This window comes from Phytophthora infestans, genomic scaffold (genome assembly GCF_000142945.1).
Source record: "Phytophthora infestans T30-4 supercont1.10 genomic scaffold, whole genome shotgun sequence".
Lineage (NCBI taxonomy): Eukaryota > Oomycota > Peronosporomycetes > Peronosporales > Peronosporaceae > Phytophthora > Phytophthora infestans.
The window spans coordinates 2858027-2870295 of NW_003303749.1; positions in this window are offsets into that span (position 1 = coordinate 2858027).

Here is a 12269-nt window from a genome sequence, read left to right on the forward strand (position 1 = left end):
TTTCGTATTTAGTTGTATATCTACAAATGCAATGCTGGAAATCGTAATTCAGCGTATGCATTGGCCAATATCACACCGGCCGTGAATAGAATAACCGGCCTCGAATTGGAAGTTTCCCTTAACCCTTTCGCGTTCGCCTTGCGCTGTATAGATAAGTGACCCTCAGTCACGCGCGTTTAAAGGGGCCGAAACGGTACCTTTTGCTTATCCCACCTTGCTGTAGCCATTGTGCAATCGGTCATCGCGCGATTGATGAACTTATCAATAGGGACTGTTTTGGCTCCTTTTAGAGTGCACAGTGATTGGATATTAGAGAGCACTTGTGCATTCAGGTATTATTCAGCCAATCGGGACTGGGCAGATCAGCGTCTAGAAACGTAATTCCGGAAAATAGTTACACGCCTTGACTTGTCACAGAGTGTGACTCACACTGGAAGCGATGATTTGTACTGCAGCAGTGCCGATACAGAAGCCTATGGCCTGGAAAGGCATACATGTACCACGAACATGTATCACGGTAGTTGGCAACCATCAAACATAGCAATGATTGACCTGGACTCCCTAGTGCAGAGTACTTGGTCGCACCAGTAGCTACATTCGATCGAGCCGTGCTTGTTCCTAATCAGGACGTCTTTCAGTACGACTCGTACTGTAGTAGGGCGGTGCATCATGATGCAAGATCATTGATAAAAAGGATGTACTTCAAGTATGCACTTCTCTTCATTTCAGTAAGTATATCCGCTAGCACAGAGATGATGACAAGCGCATGGCCACCGGGAACGCTTCGACCATTGTCAAATATCTTGGTTTCAGTATTGAAATTACACTTCAATGGCTGTCCAGCTGATTACCTTTTTCAATTTATAGTTTTACGTTTTGTATTGTTCAGTTCGCTTATCGCAATGGATTCTTAAAACTAATACGATTGGACCTGTTTACTCGGTGCATCATTACTGGATATAACGACAACTTGCCTCATGGTGAGCGCCCAGCGGTCGACCGCTGGTGGCTCCCCTGATGATCATCAAGAGCCAGGCCCATTCGTTCGGCTTCTTGCAGAAGCTGTGCGTGATCAAGAAGAAAAGGATGAATCCATACCAGACAGCAGTGTTTTAGTTAGCCGCGGAGAGCAGCACTTGATGCTTGAAGGACGACCTAGTACGTTACAAGTCACAGATGAAGCTACTGAAAGATGACAGTGTTGCGGAAGCAAGAATCAGCACCGAGTACATATTCCCAGAAACCGACAAGATCAATGTAGCTCAATAGTCCAAGCTGATCACACTAGCCTGGAAAATCAAGCAAATAGCAAGACCTCAGAATCTGCCACAGGCAAGGATAGGCAGAGTCAAGCTGGACAACGAAAATTAACCACTAACGAGCAGCCGCGAAAGACACCGCGCAATTTATCCTCAGCACTTGATGGCACCGCTGCCCATAACGCTGATGATTCCAGATCAAGCACAACAACCGCAGAATTGACGTCCACCTCCATTGATCAAGCTCCGACGGCCCCCCAAGAAACACAAAAAAGCCTCAACGTCGCGGGGACAGCAGCTTTCAGCTGTGGTGGCAGGAATTTACGTGAATAAGCTTGTAGCTTTCTCGCCGATAAAAGAGACGTGCTTAGATCGAAGAGAATATACAGTGATGCGGGCAGCGCATACATCGTCGGCCGAATTACTCGATTTGACAAGAAAAAGCTATGCTGGAGATTCAATGGTTGGATACACAATTCCAAAAACAAGATGAATATGTCGGTGTGAGTGTTGTGCAGCGCGGCATTTAAAACTACAGCAATATCATGAAGTCGCCGTTCAAACCGGCGTGGAGGTCACTACGTGAGGAGGATGAAAGCGAGGTTCAAATACAGGAGGATGCTAGCGATATTAAGGAGGTAGATGACGATTATCAACGCTACGAACCGGACGTGGAGCTTCCAACGACGATGCATGAAGTGGAGACAATATTTAACATGAAGTTTGATCCCAGAGCTCACATCGATGGTTCTGCCGATCTCTATCAACATGCTGATGGGTCTACAAAAACTAGGATTCGAGCGGAATATCGACATTTATTTGAGCATTCGGCATCGTCTTCGTTTTTCGCCTACATTCCCGTTTACTTTTGGATTGAAGTACTTCATCAATCAAACAAAGATGTGCGAAACTATGAGCGTGAAAGGCGACTGAGTCACCGGCCGTTGTTTACGCTGCAGGAGCTGCTGACTTTCTTAGGAATACTGTGGTATATGAAGCTCGTAGACAAGGGAGAATATGCGAATTACTGGGGGTCCCAAATTGAAGATCGACTCTTAGGTAGCAGCAGCATTGGCCTTGAGCGTGTAATGCCACTGACAAGGTTCAAGCTACTGCGAAAGTCATTTTGCTTTCGAGCAAGCGCAAACACAGGTACCTCGTCCGTAACGCCGTCGACAGCGACAAATTCAGGTGGCAGTGCAGTAGTGCAGACCAACAGCGACGAACCACAGCTTAATGCAACACATGAACCAGTGCCTACTGCGAATGGTGAACCCTGTGAAGACAGTGATGCCACTGCTTCGATTTCTGGAGAACCTAGTCTTATTGCAGGTGAACCGCCATTGCATCGTAAGGCAGACCCGGTTGTTTGAATTCGATCCTTGCTGAACATGTTGAAAATAACGGGAGGTAAATACGTCGAGTTGGGCAGAGATGTATCGCTCGATGAAGCAAGCGTGGCGTGTCGATCAAAGTTCGGGCGGCACCTAAAAATGTTCAATCCCATGAAGCCGGGTGGCAAAATATCACTTCAGAATATACATGTTGTGCTGCGCGACTACATGGATTGCAGTGAACTTTCGTGTCCATTGTGATAGCGATATTTCCGATCGACTGGAGGCTGTCACTCCATCAGCTAAAATTCAGGAGCTTCGTGAAGATGTAGAAACTATCAAAACTGTACGAGGGCAAGTTGTAGAAATGGTTCGCCCGCTACATTTCTCAAACCGCGTTGTCAACGCCGACAACTATTACATGTCCGTCCAGTTATTAGCAACACTCAAAGTAAAGAGTCTCTATGGACGTGGTACCGTGCGTGCAAATAGCGTTCCCTTCCCGAAGCATGTAGTGCTACAGAAAGCACAGTGTAGTCGGGAAACATACCGTCAGGCCGTTTCAGCAGATCACGAAATGGTTGCAGTATCGTGGTTTGACAGTACAGTTGTGAAGATGATCTCGAACGCAGAAAGCTCTACTGCTTCAGAGCCGAATCGTCGTGTGGGAAGCGGACAGCAGTCGTACACTGCTCCATCGTGTGTGGCTCAGTATAACGAACACATGCAGGGGGTGGATCGCTTAGATCAGTTGAGAGCACGATTCTCTCGCGCAGACGGACATTCATTCAAAAAATGGTACAAGAAATTTGGTATGGCATTAGCTGACGTTGCACGAGTCAATGCATATATGACGAGGAGACAAGTTGTAGACATGAGCAAAGCGCGTGACCCCCACCGAGATTTTGTCACTCAGCTAGCCGAAGAGTTACTTTCAGGAAAATGGATGAATGCTCCTAGTGATCGAAGGATGTTCTACGCTGCTTGTGGAGGTGTTACCCCCAGCATCTTGTGGTGATGTGACGGCCGGGTGGATGTGCGGTGTTGAATCGGTCGACACTGCTAACAGTCCTCAAAAACGATGTGTTGCAGTGTCGTCAAATCAACTATTCCACTACAGCAAGAAGCGACGGCAGTGCGTAGTGTGTCGCTGGGAGAACCGCGGTGAAACTGTGCTAACCGATCACTGTACTCTTCATTACGTTAGTCTTTGCCAGACCATCAAAACCGCAATGTCCAAGTCTTATTACTGCCAACAGCCAGGTCTCACTTGCTGGGGAAAATTCCACACCTTTTATCTTCCGCAACATCTATTCTAGAGCTAAGGAAACATCATGAAAGCTTCTGAGCTGTACAAAATGAAACTAAAGGATCCGCCTCCAAATTCCCCGCAGAAAAAAGCCCAGCTGTGGGCAGTATTCTCTAAAGTGCCAATATATTATGTTTTCACTCCGCTTCGCTTCGAGATGTACAGCTTTACTAAGGATCATGTCCAACTTACTGATACGTTAATTTCTCTATTCAATTCCCAGCAACAGCAAAATGTCTTCAGGCAGACAGCACTATGACGAGGGCACACTGAGCTTGTAAATATTGCAACCCACGCGTTAGGCATCAGAGCAAACTCATCCTCGATGTGAATCGTTGTTGAAGGCTCAAACCGGAGATTATCTGTGTACACAATAGTTTCCTCTGAAAAAAGATTCACCAGCGATAATTCCGTATCACGTACATCTTGACCGCACACGTAGAGTTTACGCAAATTTGGCCAGCGATCAGCAAATGCTTCAACGATCTTGACGTTCTCTTCAACCAACCCACTGCGACATTCAATTTCAATACTCTAACTAACGTCCATCTCCAGGGCAAACTGTGATATAATATTCCCCACGCCAGACCCGACATCAAGAAAAACGTCACTGCCGGCAACCAATTTTATCTTACCGATTGCTGCAACCAGTGCACTCACCGCATCAGGTAGAAGTTCACCAGCATTTAAATCCGGCAAAGACGCAGGATAGACGACAGTTTTTCTCGTGACACCTCCGAAAATGGTATCCACTGCATCCGCTGACTCGCTGACCGGCAGAAACGAACCCCATTGCTGAGAGAAGCCTGTGTTTTGCAGCATCGAGAGGTGTTCCGTGGACCTGGTACCTACTGTTAAACATGGTAGGCTATGAACAGCTTGATTCTCTGCCTCAGAAAGGCTCGCAGAGCCCTGTAGTGAACCAGAAGGTTCGGCGGCATGATCAACATGCTGTTGACTTGGGTGGGCCTCCCTTGCACGGGCCTGAATGAATCTTTCTTGCGTTTGGTACGGACGCTGTAAGCCTCTATCACGGATTCGGTGCAGGATGGAGCTCCTTCTTCCACGCGAGGTTTGTGCTGGAGTGAAGAAAGCGCGTGGAAAAGCTGCTAGTTTCTTCCCGTATGTCCGCTTAAGTGCATTGAGCCGCGTTGACAAAGCTTTTGGCGAGCGCTACCACCGTTTCATACGGCTAGACACCTTAGCCCAGTCAATACGCTCTCTTCGATCGGCATACGGGCGAGTGAGCTGGACTAACATCTTATCTTCTGCGTCAAGGAATGTGGTCTGAGGCATTGTAGCAGTCAGCGGGCGATATCGGTATACATCTTCCGCTCACTATACTGTTCGACTCGACTGCAATCCTTCTCGAATGGCTATTCCCGTAATTATAGCCATAAGTTTATCTCATTCCACTCTCTTCATTCGTGATCCGTAACTGACTTGCGCTCCATTGGTTAGAAAGCAAATGGTATTAGAACAGCCCCTTTAACGCACTTTTTAGTAGCGGCTTTTGAAAATCTTCAAAAGGTGCTGCTTTGGCACCATTTACCGCGAAATGGTTAACTGCAACTGTTTGAGCGTACTTAGCCGAAATACCACGGTATTTTAATGACTTAAATCTAATATTTTCGGACACGGTTTAGACTCTTATAATTCCGGACGGAGGAAGAATGGGGTTTAAAGAATTAACCTTGCAGCCGTCGTCAGACCTACTACAGAACAGGGAAGCGACTTTTAACAATGAGGAGCTTGGCGTCGCTTGGTCAGCTGACTGGCTGGGCTTGGTGTTGTCCCTATATATTTAAATTACGGCAATTTCTATTATTGGAAGTGATCATTTTGGAATTTTTATTACGGTAAAACTTTGCCACTAATACAATACAAAAAAAAAATTCCGACATCAGCCTGACACCCCAACATCTGGAGACGACTCTGGACGAGATCGACGCTGCCGCTCGTGCCCTCGACTCAATTCTCTCTCTGTATCAAGAAGATAACTTTATCGAAGTCAGGGGAGCTTGGGGGAGAGCGCGCCGAAAAAAAAGTGCCGCCCCCGCAGTTCAGACGGATGGAAGCTTCTAGAAGCTTCCACAGCCGTCCTACATCTGCCTGTTTATTAATTACAATACTATACATTCCATTGCTCTACTAACAACCCATTGCAATAAGATAAGAATATCACCCAATCGGATACACTCACCCTCCCTCTGGCAACCGCCGCCTCTTCATAGCCTTCATTCCCGAAAAAGCACAGCGGATGGCGAAGTCAGCCGTCTCAACAGGGACTCGCTCAAACCGGTGCCATCTTCGCCTACGAGCCTGGCTTCACTGGAATTGAGTTAGTTCCAGCCCGAGGCGGTCACTACGGCTTCATCACGCCCGTCTGCTTCCTCTTATGATCTCTTGGTGGATCTCCAGCCTACTGCTGGGCTCCGTGCGACTAAGTCACCGCTGGCACGCGTCTCTTTGGCCGGGCCGTCATTGGGAACGGCCGCAAACCGTCGCAGACCGCTTCACCGTCGCCACCACCGTCACCTCCGCTACCGTCACCTCCACCGTCGCCGCAGTTACCGTCGCCGCCGTCGCCGACGTCTCCTGTTGGGTCTTCAGCGGCCTCGCCCTTAATGCTCAGTCCGCAGTTTCTCCGCCGCCTGCGCTGATCACCGCGCAATTATCACCTCTGGACGATGCTTCGGTGGCATCAGACGTGCCTGGCGTGTCAATTTTAAACCGCTTGAAGGAACTGCATTGTAGTCCGCTCTTCGGCAGCTCCGATGAAGAAGCAGAGGAGGGCGGCTCGTACGGTCCGCACGCGGCGCGTCCACCATCCTCCACTCCCTCAGTGACCGGCCTGTTTGATGATGACAGCGATGAGGAGACTGTATCTGCTTGTACCCTTAATCGCAAGAAGCGCAGCGTCGACTCTGGTGACTGGCATCCGTATGCTTTGCCGTCAGCTCCGGCGAAGCACCCCGCCAATGGTCGTGTCAATCACTACGACCCGGCGGCACCATGGGATTACTCGGTTCCAGTCAATATTGAGCAGCTGCACGACGTTCGCGGTTAATCTCCGCATCGCTGCGTCCTGGTGGAATGGCAGATTACCCCGCTTCAGTTGAGCTGGGTATGGGAAGAGCAACTCGACCAGCGCTTCGCTCGGCGCATGGATCAAGTGATGCAATGGCGTGACGACCTGTGTCCAGGTGCCTTCGCTTATTATTACAAGAAGCATTTTGCGCACCGTGACCAGGCTTCTCCTGCTGGAGGATGCTTCATGGACGCGCTCCGCGCGGCGCTTTTTCACCTTGGTGATACTGATCTTGCATCCACGGCCACTGAGCTATGGGTGGACTTCGTGCGTGATCACCCAAGCACTGTCGACGGAGTTCCTCGTGCGGAAGCTACGGAATTCTTTCGCGTTCTTCAGCGCAACGATTTTCCGTTGGATTACGATCTTCTTTCCCAGAGTCCACTTGATGCTTCGTACACGAATGTGGAACGGTTTCAGACGTTTGTCCAAACACTGCGTGAAGGAGTGTATCTCACGAGTATTGGTGATGGCCTTGTCGGACACTGCGTTGTTGTTCTCGCGAAGGGTCCAGACACTGCTGTTTCCGTACTGGATGGCGTTGAGCTGCCGGTGACCCCGGAACCTTTGACCAACTTGGCGTATCTCGACAAGGCTAAATGGAGGGGATTGATGAAGCTGAATCCGGGGTATCGCTGCCGCCGCGGGAAACGAAAGTCCAGGCCAAATCGAAAGAAAGCTCGCCGCGGAAAAAAGCAGCAGAAGTTGTAGGGAATGTAATGTGGGAATACATGTAGGCTCTTGGGTCCCCTTTACTCCTGCCTTTGTCGTTCATCTTCTTCGCCATTTCCTTCTCCTGGATGCTTCGAAGTCTTGAATGAGATCCGGGACCTTTGAGAGACTTTCGACCGGCTCCCAAGTGGGTTTCTCCTCACCCACCCACTCCACAAGAAATTGGGTTCGTTGCTTGTGAGTTCGTTTACCGAGAAGCCTTTGGATGAGTTGTCCAACTGTACCATCGGCTAGAACGACATCATGGGGCCTTGACGTCCGAGTGGTGTCCTTGTAAGGCTTCAAAGATCCGGTGTTGAAGACTGGATGAAGTTTGTTTCCGGCTTGGATGTTGAGCTCGTACGCGTGATTATGGATCCTCTTCACCACCGTATAGGGGACCTATCCACTTCGGACCAAGCTTGCTTGAGTTGGGTAACCCTGTATGTTTCCGATCTAAGTGTTTCGTACTCAAGTACACTCGGTCGCCAACTTCGAAGACTTGCTCCACCCGGTTTCGGTCGTACACATCGCGCATTCGCTCTTGCGCTTCCGCCAGTGCTTCCTGACACCGCCGAAGAAGAGCTGCTTGTCGCTCGTTGAGCTCAGCACCACGTTGACTTGTGGGGACCTTGCCACGATGCAAGTTGAAGCGGGTTTAGTGGGACTTATCCGAGATCAGCTTCAAAAGGCGCCATCTTGATACTACTGTTCACGGTTGAATTCACTGCGAACTCAGCATTGGCAAGATGGATATCCCAGTCGTCTTGACAAGGGCCCACAAAGCACCGCAAATATTGCACAAGTGTCCTGTTCATCCACTCCGTCCGGCCGTCTCCTTGAGCTCGATGTGCTACTGTCATCTTGAGCGTTGCTCCGATTGATTTGAAGACGTGCTGCCAGATCGTTGAAACGAACTTCATGTCTCTGTCGGACACGATGCTTGTTGGCATTCCATGAAGTTTCCAGATATGGTCGATGAAGAGGCGGGCAACGCCTTCGCCGTCTACCTTCTTCGTAGTCGGTGCAAGTGACATCGCTTTGTCAGTCGGTCGACGACGACCCAGATGGAATCTACTTCTCGTTTTGTTCGTGGCAAGTCGGTGATGAAGTCCATCGAAATCGATCTCCACCGCTCGTCGGGAACACGTAATGGTCCCAGGAATCCTGGTGGCTTCGTTAGCCTCGGTTTGTTCCGCCGACAGGGCCCACAGTCGGCAATGTACGATTGGATTGACTTCAACATCTTGGTCCAGTACCACCGCCTAGTCGATGTCAAGTACGTCCGCTCCGCTCCCGGATATCCCCCGTAGTTGGAGTCGTGACACTCACGGATGACCACCTGCCTCAACTTCACATCGTTGGGCACTACGATACGTGGATATCGTCGGATGGAGTCTGGTACCACAGCAAACCGTTGTCTTCCGAATAGCAGCGATATTGTTTCTTCTGTTGTCGCCTGGCTTTCGCCTGCTGGCTATCTGCACGCCGCTAGATTGCTGTGAAAATCGCTTTTGCTTCTCGATCTCTCTTGTACGCCTTTTTGATCTTGGTTATCAACTCGCTGTCAGTGGTCACCTCGCTGACTGCTAAGCTGAAGGACGCATCATTGAAGCTGGTCACACTCAAGTCATATAAATACTTCGTCTCCGGTTGCAAGTCTGGTCTTCGGCTAAGCGTGTCTGCGATTCCGTTCTTCGCACCTGGAAGGTATGAGAGCGTTGGCTGATACTCCGCGAGGATATCGTACCAGCGCGCGAGACGACGGCTCGCCATCTTTTGAGTAAAGCGACCTTCAAGACTCTTGTGATCCGTTTCCACGATTGGTGGCTTGTCCAAGCAGTTAATCCGGAAAGCTGCCAGCGCGTAAACAATTGCCAGAAGTTCTTGCTGCTGCGTCGGGTAATTGAGTTCCGCAGATTTCATCTTCCTACTGGTGTAAGCAATGGGTAGCTCAACACCATCGACAACCTGGAACAGGGCTCCCTCGACTGCAAACTTGCTAGCATCCGTACGCAAATGCATAGGCTGGTTGAAATCGGGCAAGCGCAACACTGGTGGATTGCACAGCCGTTTCTTCAGCTCCTTGAAGTTCTTCGATTGCTCTTCGTCGAAACGAATCTTCGCACTGCGCTTGGACTTCTTCTTGAGCAAAGTAAACATACTTGCTGTCAGCTTCGCGTAGTCTGGGCAGAATCGTTGGACGTATCCAGTTAAGCCGAGGAAGCTGTGAAGCTTTTCTTGAGTTCTTGGAATTGGCCAGTCCTTGATGATCTGCACCTTATCTGGATCCATTCGCACGCCGTTTCTCCCAACAAAACCTCCAAGGCATGGAATCTCGTCGGCACAGAAGACGCACTTGGACAGCTTCACGTATAACTTGTTGTCTCGCAAGATGTCCAATGTTTTGCGGAGAGCCTCCAAGTGATCTGCAATCTTCTGTGTCTTCGTGAAGATGTAGATGTCATCGTAGAACGACTTCGTGTTCTCCAGATCGCGAAAGAGTTTCGACGTCAATCGATGCATCGTCGCTGGCGCGTTGCATACTCCCATTGGCAGTACCAGGTACTCCCAGAGTCCGTTGGGCGCCTGGAACGCTGTGAGCTTGATATCTTCGGCACGCATACGAGCTTGATAATACGCGGACACCAATTCCATCGTTGAAAGCCAGTACCCTCCGGCCATGGCGTCCAGTATGTCTTCTTTCCTTGTCATCGGTATGCTCTGCTGTATCGTATTAAAGTTCAAGTACCGATAATCGTGAACGATCCGCCACCCAACTGGTTTCCGGACGCAGAAGGTTGCGCCGCGTGTGGGCTGAAACTTGGTCGGATAAGTTTCTTCTTCACCATGTCTATAACCCAGAGCACGATCTCACGTTGTTGCTCAGATGACTGTCGCCACTGTTGCCGGTACATCGCAAGGTTGGGATCTTTCACGTCGATCCTGTGCTCGATTCACGCTTCTCCGGAAGACCTTCAGGGAGTTCAGGTCGAAACACCGTGTCCTTGTACTTCGTCAGCAAGTCAAAGGCAGGGTTTGCCTGGAAAATTTGCCAGTCTGTCTCCAGATAACGTTGAGCTTTTGCAGCTCCGACATTGTCGGGCTAGTCTCGCCGCTCCAAGGATCGAGCGACATTTTTGATCATTTCGTTCGTCAGAACCAACATGAAGTCTGGTTCTTCGATCGACTTCGTCTTGATTCTCAGGAGCTTTCGCAGTTTGTTTCTCGTGATGAACTTGGTCTGAATACCAGCTTCATCTGTGATTCCCATCGTGAACATCTTTTCCACGACGGACTCTCTTCCTCTGGTATCGCTGCTCCCAGCAGCAGTACCGTCGTGTCTCGACGACTTCCTCTCGTCTTCGTCTGCTGAACCCTTGCCAGCTGACGCGTCTTCCAGTCGCTCGCAAGCAAATCGTGGGGTCTCACTCTGCTCTGAGTCGTGAACGGGACTGACCGCGGACTTCACATTCGTTTCCAGCGAGGCACCTCGACAGGAATCGGGTCTTTTCGCCGACAGGCCTTTCGCCCCGACAGATCTCCGAAGCCCGGAGGCAATCACCGGTCCGCCTTCCTCGATTGGCCCACAGGTTTCACCCGCTCGCTCCCAGCGCAACGTTCTCTCTATTGTTCCTTCGATTCGTCGACGTCTCCAGTCGATCTGTGGTTGCATGTCCTCCAAAAAAGGTATTCCAAGGATGCAGCCAGATTCTTCAGATATCGCTTAGACAACTGCGACGCATTCATACGCCTCGTCTATTCCGGCGACAAAGATACGTAGAGGTAGCACCTCTAGCTGGGTCTCCACAATCTGATTGTCTCCTAGCTTGACTCGAATGTTCTTGTCGCTGAACTTCGTTGTCTTCAGCTGGTGTTCTTCTACCCACCGCTTCGACACGTAGATCGTGGTTGCACCACAGTCTAGAAGCATATTCAATGTTTCCTTCATCTTGCCAGCCACACTGATATCACCGCCGACGGCGAACAGTGGACGTGACTTGTAGACTAGAGGGTTTTCACATAGAACATTAAGGCTGACATTATCAAACCTAACCGCTCCGGCTACTTTCTCCTCCACGACAGGACCCTCTTTCACTGTCGTGGCTTCTCGTTTCCCTGCTTCCCTTGCTCCTTCTTCCACGCAAAGCAGTTGGCCTTGATGTGGTCAGTTTTGTTGCAGAAGTGGCAGGTACGAGTCTCCTTGCTCTTCAAATTCGAGCTCGGTTTAAACCGTCCCTTTCCTCGGAAGGGTTTTCCTTTGGACGTTTTCTTGTTGTCTTGAGGTTGCTCATTAGAGGTCTTCGTCTTCTCATGACGAACCTTGCGCTCACTAGCGTCCTCCACAAAGTTAGTCACCTCCAACTTGACAGCTAAGTCCATGGCGTTACTCAGTGTCTCCGGATTCATGAGCTTCACGTAGCTTCGCGTGCGAGGCTTGAGACCGTTTGCGTAGAACAGGACTTGGTCAAGCACGCTCATGCCTTCGACTCGAAAGATGAGGGCTGCGTATTCACCGTTGTAAGTCTCGATATCCGCTGTCTGCTTCAGACGCTGGAGCTTAT